The 10,349-nt window shown below is 41.5% G+C and overlaps 1 protein-coding gene across 1 annotated transcript in view; it reads right to left on the bottom strand.

Annotated features, from left to right (window-relative positions):
- Positions 1 to 10,349, bottom strand: part of Etfa (electron transfer flavoprotein subunit alpha) — a 68,115-nt gene that overhangs the window by 56,784 nt on the left and 982 nt on the right. The window lies entirely within an intron of this gene.

The raw sequence follows: 10,349 nt of genomic DNA on the forward strand, positions 1-10,349 counted from the left end.
ATCCAGCTGCCGCAGTGTGTGCGTGAAGCCACGGAAGAGCAGGTACTCCCGGACCAGCTCGTCTGTGCACTCCACCGCCTCCGCCATCGCTGCGCGCGCACGCGCAGCAAAAGCGGATATAAAATTAACTCAAACAAATCAATAGTCTTCCTCTACTCAAAGAATAAATGGGCTGAGAAAGAAATTAGGGGAAAAACCCTTTACAACAGTCACAAGTAATATAAAATACCTTGGTGTGGCCAGGCAGTGGTGGCGTATGCCTTTAATCCCAGCACTTGGGAGGCAGAGGCAGGTGGATTTCTGAGTTCGAGGCCAGCCTGGTCTACAGAGTGAGTTCCAGGACAGCCAGGGCTACATAGAAAAACCCTGTCTCAAAAAACAAAAACAACAACAACAACAAAAATACCTTGGTGTGACTCTAACCAAGCGAAAGATCTGTATGACAAGAACTTCAAGTCTCTCAAGAAAGAAATTGAAGAAGCTCTCAGAAGATGGAAAGATCTCCCATGCTTGTGGATTGCTAGGATTAATATAGTAAAAATGGCCATCTTGCCAAAAGCAATCTACAGATTCAATGCAAGCACCATCAAAATACAACTCACTTCTTCATAGAGTTAGAAAGAGCAATTTGCAAATTCATTTGGAATAAAAAACCCAGGATAGTGAAAACTATTCTCAACAATAAAAGAACTTCTAGGGGAATTACCATCCCTGACCTCAAGCTGTACTACAGAGTAATAGTGATAAAAACTGTATGGTATAGATAGAGAGACAGGTAGGTAGATCAATGGAACAGAATTGAAGACCCAGAAATGAACCCACACACCTATGGTCACTTGATCTTTGACAAAGGAGCTAAAACCATCCAGTGGAAAAAAAGAGCATTTTCAACAAATAGGGCTGGCTCAACTGGATGCATGTAGAAGAATGCAAATTGATCCATTCTTATCTCCTTGTACAAAGCTCAAGTCCAAGTGGATCAAGGACCTCCACATAAAAATCAGATACACTGAATCTAATAGAAGAGAAGGTGGAGAAGATCCTTGAATACATGAGCACAGGGGAAAAATTCCTGAACAGAACACCAATGACTTATGTTCTACGATCAAGAATCGATAAATGGGACCTCATAAAATTGCAAAACTTCTGTAAGGCAAAGGACACTGTCAACAGGACAAAACGGCAACCAACAGATTGGGAAAAGATCTTTACCAATCCTACATATGATAGAGGGCTATATCCAATATATACAAAGAACTCAAGAAGTCAGAATCCAGAGAATCAAATAACCCTATTAAAAAATGGGGTACAGAGCTAAACAAAGAATTCTCAACTGAGGAATACCGAATGGCTGAGAAGCACCTAAAGAAATGTTCAACATCCTTAGTCATCAGGGAAATGTAAATCAACACAACCTGAGATTCCACCTCACACCAGTTAGAATGGCTAAGATCAAAAACTCAGGTGACAGCAGATGTGGGGAGGATGTGGAGAAAGATGAACACTCTTCCATTGTTGGTGGGGTTGCAAGATGGTACAACCACTCTGGAAATCAGTCTGGCAGCTCCTCAAAAAATTGGATATAATATTACCTGAGGACTCAGCTATACCACTTCTGGGCATATACCCAAAAAAATGTTCTACTTTGTTCACAGCAGCCTTATTTATAATAGCCAGAAGCTGGAAAGAACCCAGATGTCCCTCAAGAGAGGAATGGATACAGAAAATGTGGTACATTTACACAATAGAGTACTACTTAGCTATTAAAAAAATGAATTCATGAAATTCTTAGGCAAATGGATGGAACTAGAAAATATCATCCTCAGTAAGGTAACCCAGTCACAAAAGAACACACATGGTACTCACTGATAAGTGGATATTAGCCCAAAAGCTGGGAATACCCAAGATACAATTCACAGACTACATGAATCTCAAGAAGGAAGACCAAAGTGTGGGTGCTTCAGTCCTTCTTAGAAGGGGGAACAAAATAGTCACAGGAACAAATACAAGACCAAGTGTGGAGCAAAGACTGAAGGAAAGGCCATCCAGAGACTGTTCCACCTGGGGATCCATCCCATATCCAGTCATCAAATGCAGGCACTTTTGTGGATGCTAAGAAGTACATGCTGACAGGAGCCTGATATAGCTATCTCCTGAGAAGCTCTGCCAGAACCTGCCAGAGGCTCTACTCAGTACAACCATTAGACTGAGCACAGGGTCCCCAATGGAGGAGTTAGAGAAAGGATCGAAGGAGCTGAAGGGGTTTACAACTTTATAGGAAGAACAATATTAACCAACTAGACACCCCCAGAGCTCCCAGACTACATCACCAACCAAGGAGTACACATGGAGGGACCCATGGTTCCAGCTGCATATGTAGCAGAGGATGGCCTTGTCAGGCATCAGTGGGAGAAGAGGCCCTTGGTCCTGTGAAGACTTGATGCCCCAGCATAGGGGAATGCAAGGGCAGGGAGACAAGTGAGTGGGTAGGTGGAAGAACACCCTCATAGAAGCAGGGGAGGGGGAATAGGATAAGGGGTTTGCAGGGGAAAACCAGGAAAGGTGATATAACATTTGAAATGTAAATAAAGAAAATGTCCAATAAAAAAAATTTTTAAAAGGGGGGGGGTGGAGATGGGTGAAGGCAACTGTCCTATGCCTCAAGTCTTGAGTTCCACCCCAGATTCATATGGTGGAAAGCAATGATTCCATGAGTTGTCTTCTGACCTCCATGTATGCACTGTGGCATATGCATGCACCTGCCACTGAAAGATGTAATTTTAAAAAGTTTTAAAGACACCAAGCAACAATTTTGCTGGTGTTTCAACTGTTTGAATATGCTTTAGAATTAAAAGGGGGTGAGCAGAACTTGTATCTAGACCTATCTAGCACAGAATATCAAATCACCCTCAAAACATAATTCATGGTCACCCAGGATATTTTAAAAAATAAATAAATAAAACTAAAACTAAAGAAAGAAAAAAACTAATGAACAAGAACAGTCCCCATGCTCAAAGACTTCATGGGAAAGTAAGATTTGTTTGTTATTTTTCAAATGAAGAGAAGCAAACAGTGAAAGGTGCAGATCATGCAATAAAATCAGTAGAGGAAAGGGAGTAAGCTTAGGAGTCAAAGGCGACAAGATGAACAATGGCAGCAGAGATGTGAGGAAAGAAGATTGGATCTGATCTTGTATGACTGCATGAGAAAGGAGAAAAAGGAAGTTAGATCAAATAGCACAGGCTTCACTCCTACAACAGGAGTGAAGAGAGAGCTGTATATCTTTGACTGTTTGCTTAGTTGTCACGTAAGTCTTCTACGCCCCTCTTTCTCAAGTGTGATTCTTCAGTCATCGATACCATGGCAAAAGTATTGCCCTCCATTGCCCTTTCAGTCAGCAGGAGGCTAGATCATGGACTTACACATGGTTTCTGGCTACAGTGCAGACCACAGACATTCACATGGTCCTTGGCATTAGCAGATGCCACTGACCTCAGCATGGTCTCCTATGGCAGTGTAAAACGCAACATCAGCTTGGTCCTATGCTACTGCATGGGCCCTGGACACCAACCTCAGCCCTTGGTGGCAGCACAGCCAAGGACATCAATGTGGCTTCAGGTGGTAATATAGGCATCAATATGGCCCTTGCTGGGCATCATGGTACACCCTTTAATCCCAGCACTCAGAAGGCAGAGGGACTCTATTAGTTTGAGGCCAGCCTGGCCTCAGAATGAGTTCCAGGACAGCTGAGATTATTACACAGAAAAAACCGTCTTAAAAAACCATCCATATGAACCTTCAGCTTTAAAGCAGCTTAGGGCAGCAGAAAATGGACACCAAAGTGGCCTCCACAGAGGCCTTTTGAGGGGGCCCAATCCAGAAAACAAACCATTCTTCGTCTTGGACATCCTGTTATTGCTCAGAGCCAGGCCAATCATACAGCTCGGCAGCACATTTCAGGGCTGAGTTGGAGTCCCAGCTCAAGGTTGCTGCACACCACCTTGTCAGCCCTAGTTATCTCCAACCCATCCCTCCACTGCAACTTTCTCACATGGCTATCATCATGTCTCTAGTTCTGCCTCTCCAGCACTCATTCATCACTCCATTCCTCTATCTTTCCCACCTCTCCATCAAATATCTATTTGTTGTAGTGGCACTACAGACTGCAGTGTGCCACGTAGCCCTTTTTCCCCCCAGACAGCTTTGCATACAAATATTCAATGCAAGGAGCTACTGATCTGGTTCAAGGTTTTTAGTTTCTGAAGCACCATAAATACTGGACCATTGCTATGACTGCTCTCAGATATCCTGCTGTTGCCTACAGTCAGGGTGATTTTGCAGCTAAGTAGAGCTTTCTGGGGCAGGTTCTGTGTGAAGTCCTGGCTGCTGCACACCTTCCTGCCTTCAATGTCTGCTATCCCAGGCTTTGCCAGCCTCAACCTTTGTGTCTGCAGCCTGTAGACAGCACTGCTGCCATGTGCCTTCTATCTCCCAACAGGGCAAACAGTACAGGCAACAGCTACAGTGGCTCCACGAGGTAAGCCAGCCTGTAGGCCTAGAGCTAGCCCTATTCAGCAAAGACTTGTTTCTATGCAAGCTCCAAAGGGATGCATACCTCTTTGTCAACAGCTCCACTGCTCATCAGGAATGACTTCCATGTTTACAGCCTGCTGGCTGAGACAGAACAGCACAGGGTATAAATTCATCATTCTTCTGGCTCTGTTCAGTCATCTTTCCTTGCGGTTTTGTGTCAACACTTTAAAAGGATCTACCCATAAGCCTCCTGCATCTTTTTATTTAGCTGTTCTGGTGCTGTTGCTGGCCCTGCAGACTCCTTTTTTGCTCCTAGGAACCTCCATGGGTCTCTCACACTCCAAGCAGCTCTGCAGCAGGTGTTGGTGGCAACAACTATCTTTCTCCTTCCCCTTATATAGACAGTTTTAAATAATCAATTAATGTGACAGATATTTTGTTCCTATTTCAGCCTTAGCAACACCATATTAAAAATAAAAACATGTTAACACACAGGACATGAACAGAATCAAAATAATGGTAAGGTGATTGACTTCAAACAGACAAAAGTTTTAAAAAAATGAACATTTTAATTATGTTTATTAAAACATGTTTATATATATTTAGATATATTTATATGTATGAATGTTTAGCCTGCATGTGTCTATCTATATATACCCCCCGGAGCCCACAGAACTCAAAGGAATCTATCAGACCCCCAAAACTGGAGTTATGGATGGTTGTGAGCCATGATGTGGGTGCTGGGACTCCAGCACTCTTAACCACTGAGACATCTCTCCATCTCATAAAAAAAGTATTTTGTGTGTGCATGCACACACACAAATACCATTCTGAGCATCGGAGATCAGAGTATAACCTAAGGGAGTTGGTTCTCTTCACCATGTAGATTCCAGGGACCCATTAAATTACAGCCTTCAGGCTTGATGGCAAGCACCTCTGCCCACTAAGCCATCTTAATGACCTAGGTTTAATCTAAGAAGAAACTTAGTTGGGTGGTACAGACCTGGAATCTCAGTTCCTAATAAGTCTAAAATAGGAAGAACATAAATTCAAGGCCAACCTTAGCTACAAAGTTATCAATCTGAATCAAAATAAAAAGTAAAAAGAAGCTGAGTATAAAGATCAATGGTAGAATACTTGCCTAATGTAGGCAGCCGCTCGGACTATACGCACGTGGAGGCAGCGAAGATTCCACTGCCCCCTTCCCGAGTGGGCTCATGCAGGTGCCCCTCCCGAGTGGGCTCATGCAAATTAGGTGTCTCCCGAGCAAGTGTATGCTAACCAATCATGCACCAAACCCGAGCAGGTGCGTGCTACCAAGCTCCTCCCAAGCAGGTGTATGCTAATGAGGTGACTGCCAGAGAACCAATCCAGGAGAACCATGAGGGCTTGGGCACGGGTATAAAAAGGGGTGCTCTCCAGGCAGTCAGGGGATTCCATGCCACGCCATTCCCGCTGCTGCCCGGCCATTCTGCAGAAGTGGGAAGAGCAGTGGCACCTAGAAGCAAGTAGCGCGATTCCACGGAGAGGAAGAGCCTTAATACCTAAAAAAGCTGTTAACATTTAGGAACCCAGGAGAGCTATAATACCTGGGTACCTGAAAGAGCTGTAACACTTAGAAACCTAAAAGAGCTGTAACACAAGAAGAAAATTTCCTGAGTAAACCGGCGAGAGAAGAAGTCTTGGTGTTTGGTTGTTATTGCTGCCATCCGGGCAGCAAGGCGCCATACAGTCTAACATCTCTGGTACCACAAGCAATAAAAATATAAAAAATTAGAGAAAACTCATCATTTTCATTACTGTGTAGTAAGAAGCTTAGTAAACTTCAGTTTCCTAAGACTTTGCAATACCCTTTTAGACTTTCTCTAGCCCCCAAAGGACTTTATGCTCCCCAAATACCCATTCATTCTTCCTACACTAATCCTTTTAATATGCTTAGCATGTATCTTCTCCAAGATACCAAACAGGCAGGGATTGCTTTCACTATGAATCAGTATCTACTTTTGTGCCTGGCATATAGGTGGCACTCAGTGAATGCTGAGAGACTAAATGAAAAGGTTTCCCAAAGCATCGGAAACCTAAACAGCAGCAGTTGCTAGGCCATCTGTAAGTTAATCACTGTTGTGACCTGCTGGAAGCAACTTAATGAAAACAGGATTTGTTTTGGCTCTAGCTTAAGAAGGTAGAGCTCATCATGGCAGGAAAGATGGCAGAATTCACAGGAATGGAGCATACTGCTGGGCTTCCTTCCTGGAGCAGAAGAGAGAAATGAATGCTGGTGCTCAAGTGGCTTTCTCCTTCTTCCTTGTTTATTCCACTTAGAACATCAGCCCCAGGGATGCTGCCACCACTTTCAGGGCAAGTGCCCCTCCTCAGTTAAACAACTCTGAACACATTCACAGACAAACTCAAAGATGTGACTTATTAATGCCTACATGGGTTTTGTTTTTTGGTTTGTTTTTTTTTTTTTTAAGACAGGGTCTCCATATATAGCCCTAATGGCCTGGAATTCAATATGTAGACAAGGCTCAAGAAGATCTGTGTGCCTCTGACTCCTGAGTGGTGGGATTACAAACTAGTGTTACTACACTGGGCTCCCTAATACAATCAAGTTGACAATCCAATTGGTCATCACAAAGCAGTACATAATTTGCTACGTCACTGACATAGTCACTACGTTTTTTGGGAATTTATCTAGATACTGACTACACTTAGCTCCAAACAGTAAAATGCATTTTTTTCTTTTATTTCATATTCCAGCCATTTGCCTGTATAAAGCTGACTGGTCTGTTATCAAATAGCATACTTCTTGAGTACAGGGTTTAAAGAGGTCATCTCCCTCTCTATACTCTCTGAAAGCCAAACTTATCATCCACAGATCCCCCTACTAGCTTGCCTTTTTCTCCTGTACTCACAGCAAGCTGGCTCCCATCACTTCCACGGCACTAAGCCAATCTCTTTGGTCACAAACACTCTTGATGAGCTAGTCCAGTGGACACATTCTGACCCTTCTCCTACTCAAACTCAACACTACTGACACTATTTTGTTTACAATGAATTTCTTAGCATTCTCATCACTGCAACTCCATGTCATTGCACCCAGGCAAACCCTCTCATAGCCTAGAGTAGTAAGAGCCACACTAACCTATTTCTTCCCAACCACCTTTAAGAAAGTAAATGGAATGAAGATACAGGGAACAGGTAAGGAGGGGTAGGGGAAGGGAGTTACATTTTGTTTTGCTTTTCCTTCTTAACTAAAAAACAAACAGAAAACAGTGAGAATGAACTATAAAATCTTGCCAAATACTATTTAAAGGGATTAAATAATATATACTTAAAAGTCTCCTATCCCTACTTAACATACATTTTGTCATAATAAAATGTAGATTACATTTCTGTACTTAAACTGCTTTAACCTCTTTAGTAATAAAACATAGCAGCTTTCAACCATGACTAGAAATGTCATATGACATTGATTATAATATTAAAAATAGTCAATTTACTTCATTTTAAAAACAGACAAGACTCTTAGTAGACACATTGGCAGACAGCATTAATTTTAATGAAATCACTTTATGCAATAAATTTTGTTTCAGAATCACACAAAAATTGGCTCCCTTCTTTCAAACGAAATTTAAATTTGCATGTGAATCATAGAGTTCAATATCATTCATCAATGTTGGACAATGGGCTCTGAAAAATGTCCTGTTCTTAATAGTTTACAGCTTCTCAGTCATGATAGATGCTCCTTCCTGTCTGCCAATGAATACAGAAACAAGAGCACTCAAATGACCTGAAAGTATTGCTTCACTTACTACATAAAAAAATTTTTAGTCTCTTACTAACCAACAAAAATTTTAAAAACAAATTAATAATAGTAACTCATATAATAACTCAGCAAGAACACCAGCTGCAAATCCTAGACTATTTTCTTTGAGTGCACTCTCTAGCTTTATAACTTGGTACAGACTTGCCTTCACTGATGGGTGTCCTAACAGAGTGACTATACTACCAATATTTGATACGCTGAGACAGGAGGATTACTATGAGTCTTGGGCCAGCCAAGTCTAGACAAGACCTTATCTCCAAAAGACAAAATAAACAAAAGCACCTTCATTCAGATGACTCTGAGGATTTCCTGCAGAAGAGCATGCTCAGTGGCACAGATCAGCTGAAACTGAAATGGCTTGGATAGTAAAAATGTCATTAGTAAAAACATGTCTTTGGGGTTTTCTTTAAAGAAATCATAGCTACAGAGGTTTTGTTTGCTTTTTTTTTTTAAAGAGTAGAAGCTGGAGAGAGAGCTCAGTGGATTAAGCACTTGCCCAGCCAAGTGTGAGCAAAAAAGTTTGAGTCTCGAGAACCCATTTTTTTTTAAAGCAAATCTATTGGCTACCTGTAATCCCAGACTTAAGGGCAACTTCAACAGCTAGAATACTCAATTCCTGCATGCTTTACACACATATACACACACCTGCACCTACACATATGCAAACATGCATATATCACATATACAAACATGGGGGAAAAAAGCAGAGATTTGAGATAAACCATTTTGGGTTTATAGTATCGTCTTATTTCTCAATCAAGTGTTAACACTAGGATGTGAAAGTTTGTGAAAAACAGCTTTACACAGTGTCACTCTATCTTTGTAGTTAAAAATTACCCAGAGGGTATTTACTTAACATTGAGAAGACCCAGCAAACAGTTTATTACCTAAGTAACCAAAGTTAAGATCTTCACTAGTGGGACAAACTAGTGTTGTGTGCCTCCTCATGCAATGCACTGAGAGTCCAAATCACTTCTGACATCCCTGCCAACAGTATAAGATGTACAGGATGTAGTCATGAGGGAAATGTCAGGCAGACCTACATTGGGTGACAGTCTACAAAAGACAAGGCCTGTGCTCCATAAAAATGCCAGTGTCACCCTGAAAGGCTGAGAAGCTTTTCCAATAAGGACTAAATGAGCATGAAAACAGAGGCACTGCACTACCTGGGCAGGGGATGTGTGTGCGTGCAGGAAACCTGTGATTTGCCTGGTTTTGTTGTATTATGAAAGTAACAGAAGGTGTGGGCTTGACTACAGAGCAAATTCCTTAGCCTCATTTTCATAAAATACCTAGGGACCATTTAGAATTAAAGGGAATGTCTAGGACATGCTCTCAAATAGTTTAGAAAAACAATGTGTGTGTACATTGAGAGATGAAACATATGTGTCAACTGTCAACGCACTGTGAAATTCAAGGAAGGGTTCTGGGAAATGGTGAGGGGTTTTTTTGTGGGGGGTTTTTTTTTTGGCCACTTTTCTGTAAACTTGTAATTATTTTAAAATTTAAAAAGTTAAAATGTGTTTGTGGGTACATTTGAGTATACTCACACCATTTGTTTTGTGCTTGCAGTTCAAATTTTAAAAATATTAAAGACTTCAGAAACAGTATTCTTACTGCCCTTGACTTCTAATTTTAAAAATAAGCCAAGGTCACAGTTCTTGGCAAATTACCACAAAGGTTTGGCAACTCTGCCTATGTATGAATACTGGCTATGTGAACTTTCCCTCCATTAGCTCTACAAAATTCCCACATTCTAAATTCTCCTTACCACAATGATGCTGAGCCTATCCACAAAATTGCTTTGTAAGTACTGCATAGGTCTTCAAGTCATGTACTGGTGCTTGGAATTCCCCCCCAAAACATGGCTTTCACTTGCTTGTTGATTCTCTTATAGAAAGGAGGTTAAAAAGTCTCGTGGGGTGGGGGAAGGTGAGCTAGGATCCTGAACGATGTGTTTTAATTTTTTTTTTTTTTTTTTTTTTTT

Source organism: Mastomys coucha, unplaced genomic scaffold (genome assembly GCF_008632895.1).
Source record: "Mastomys coucha isolate ucsf_1 unplaced genomic scaffold, UCSF_Mcou_1 pScaffold23, whole genome shotgun sequence".
Lineage (NCBI taxonomy): Eukaryota > Metazoa > Chordata > Mammalia > Rodentia > Muridae > Mastomys > Mastomys coucha.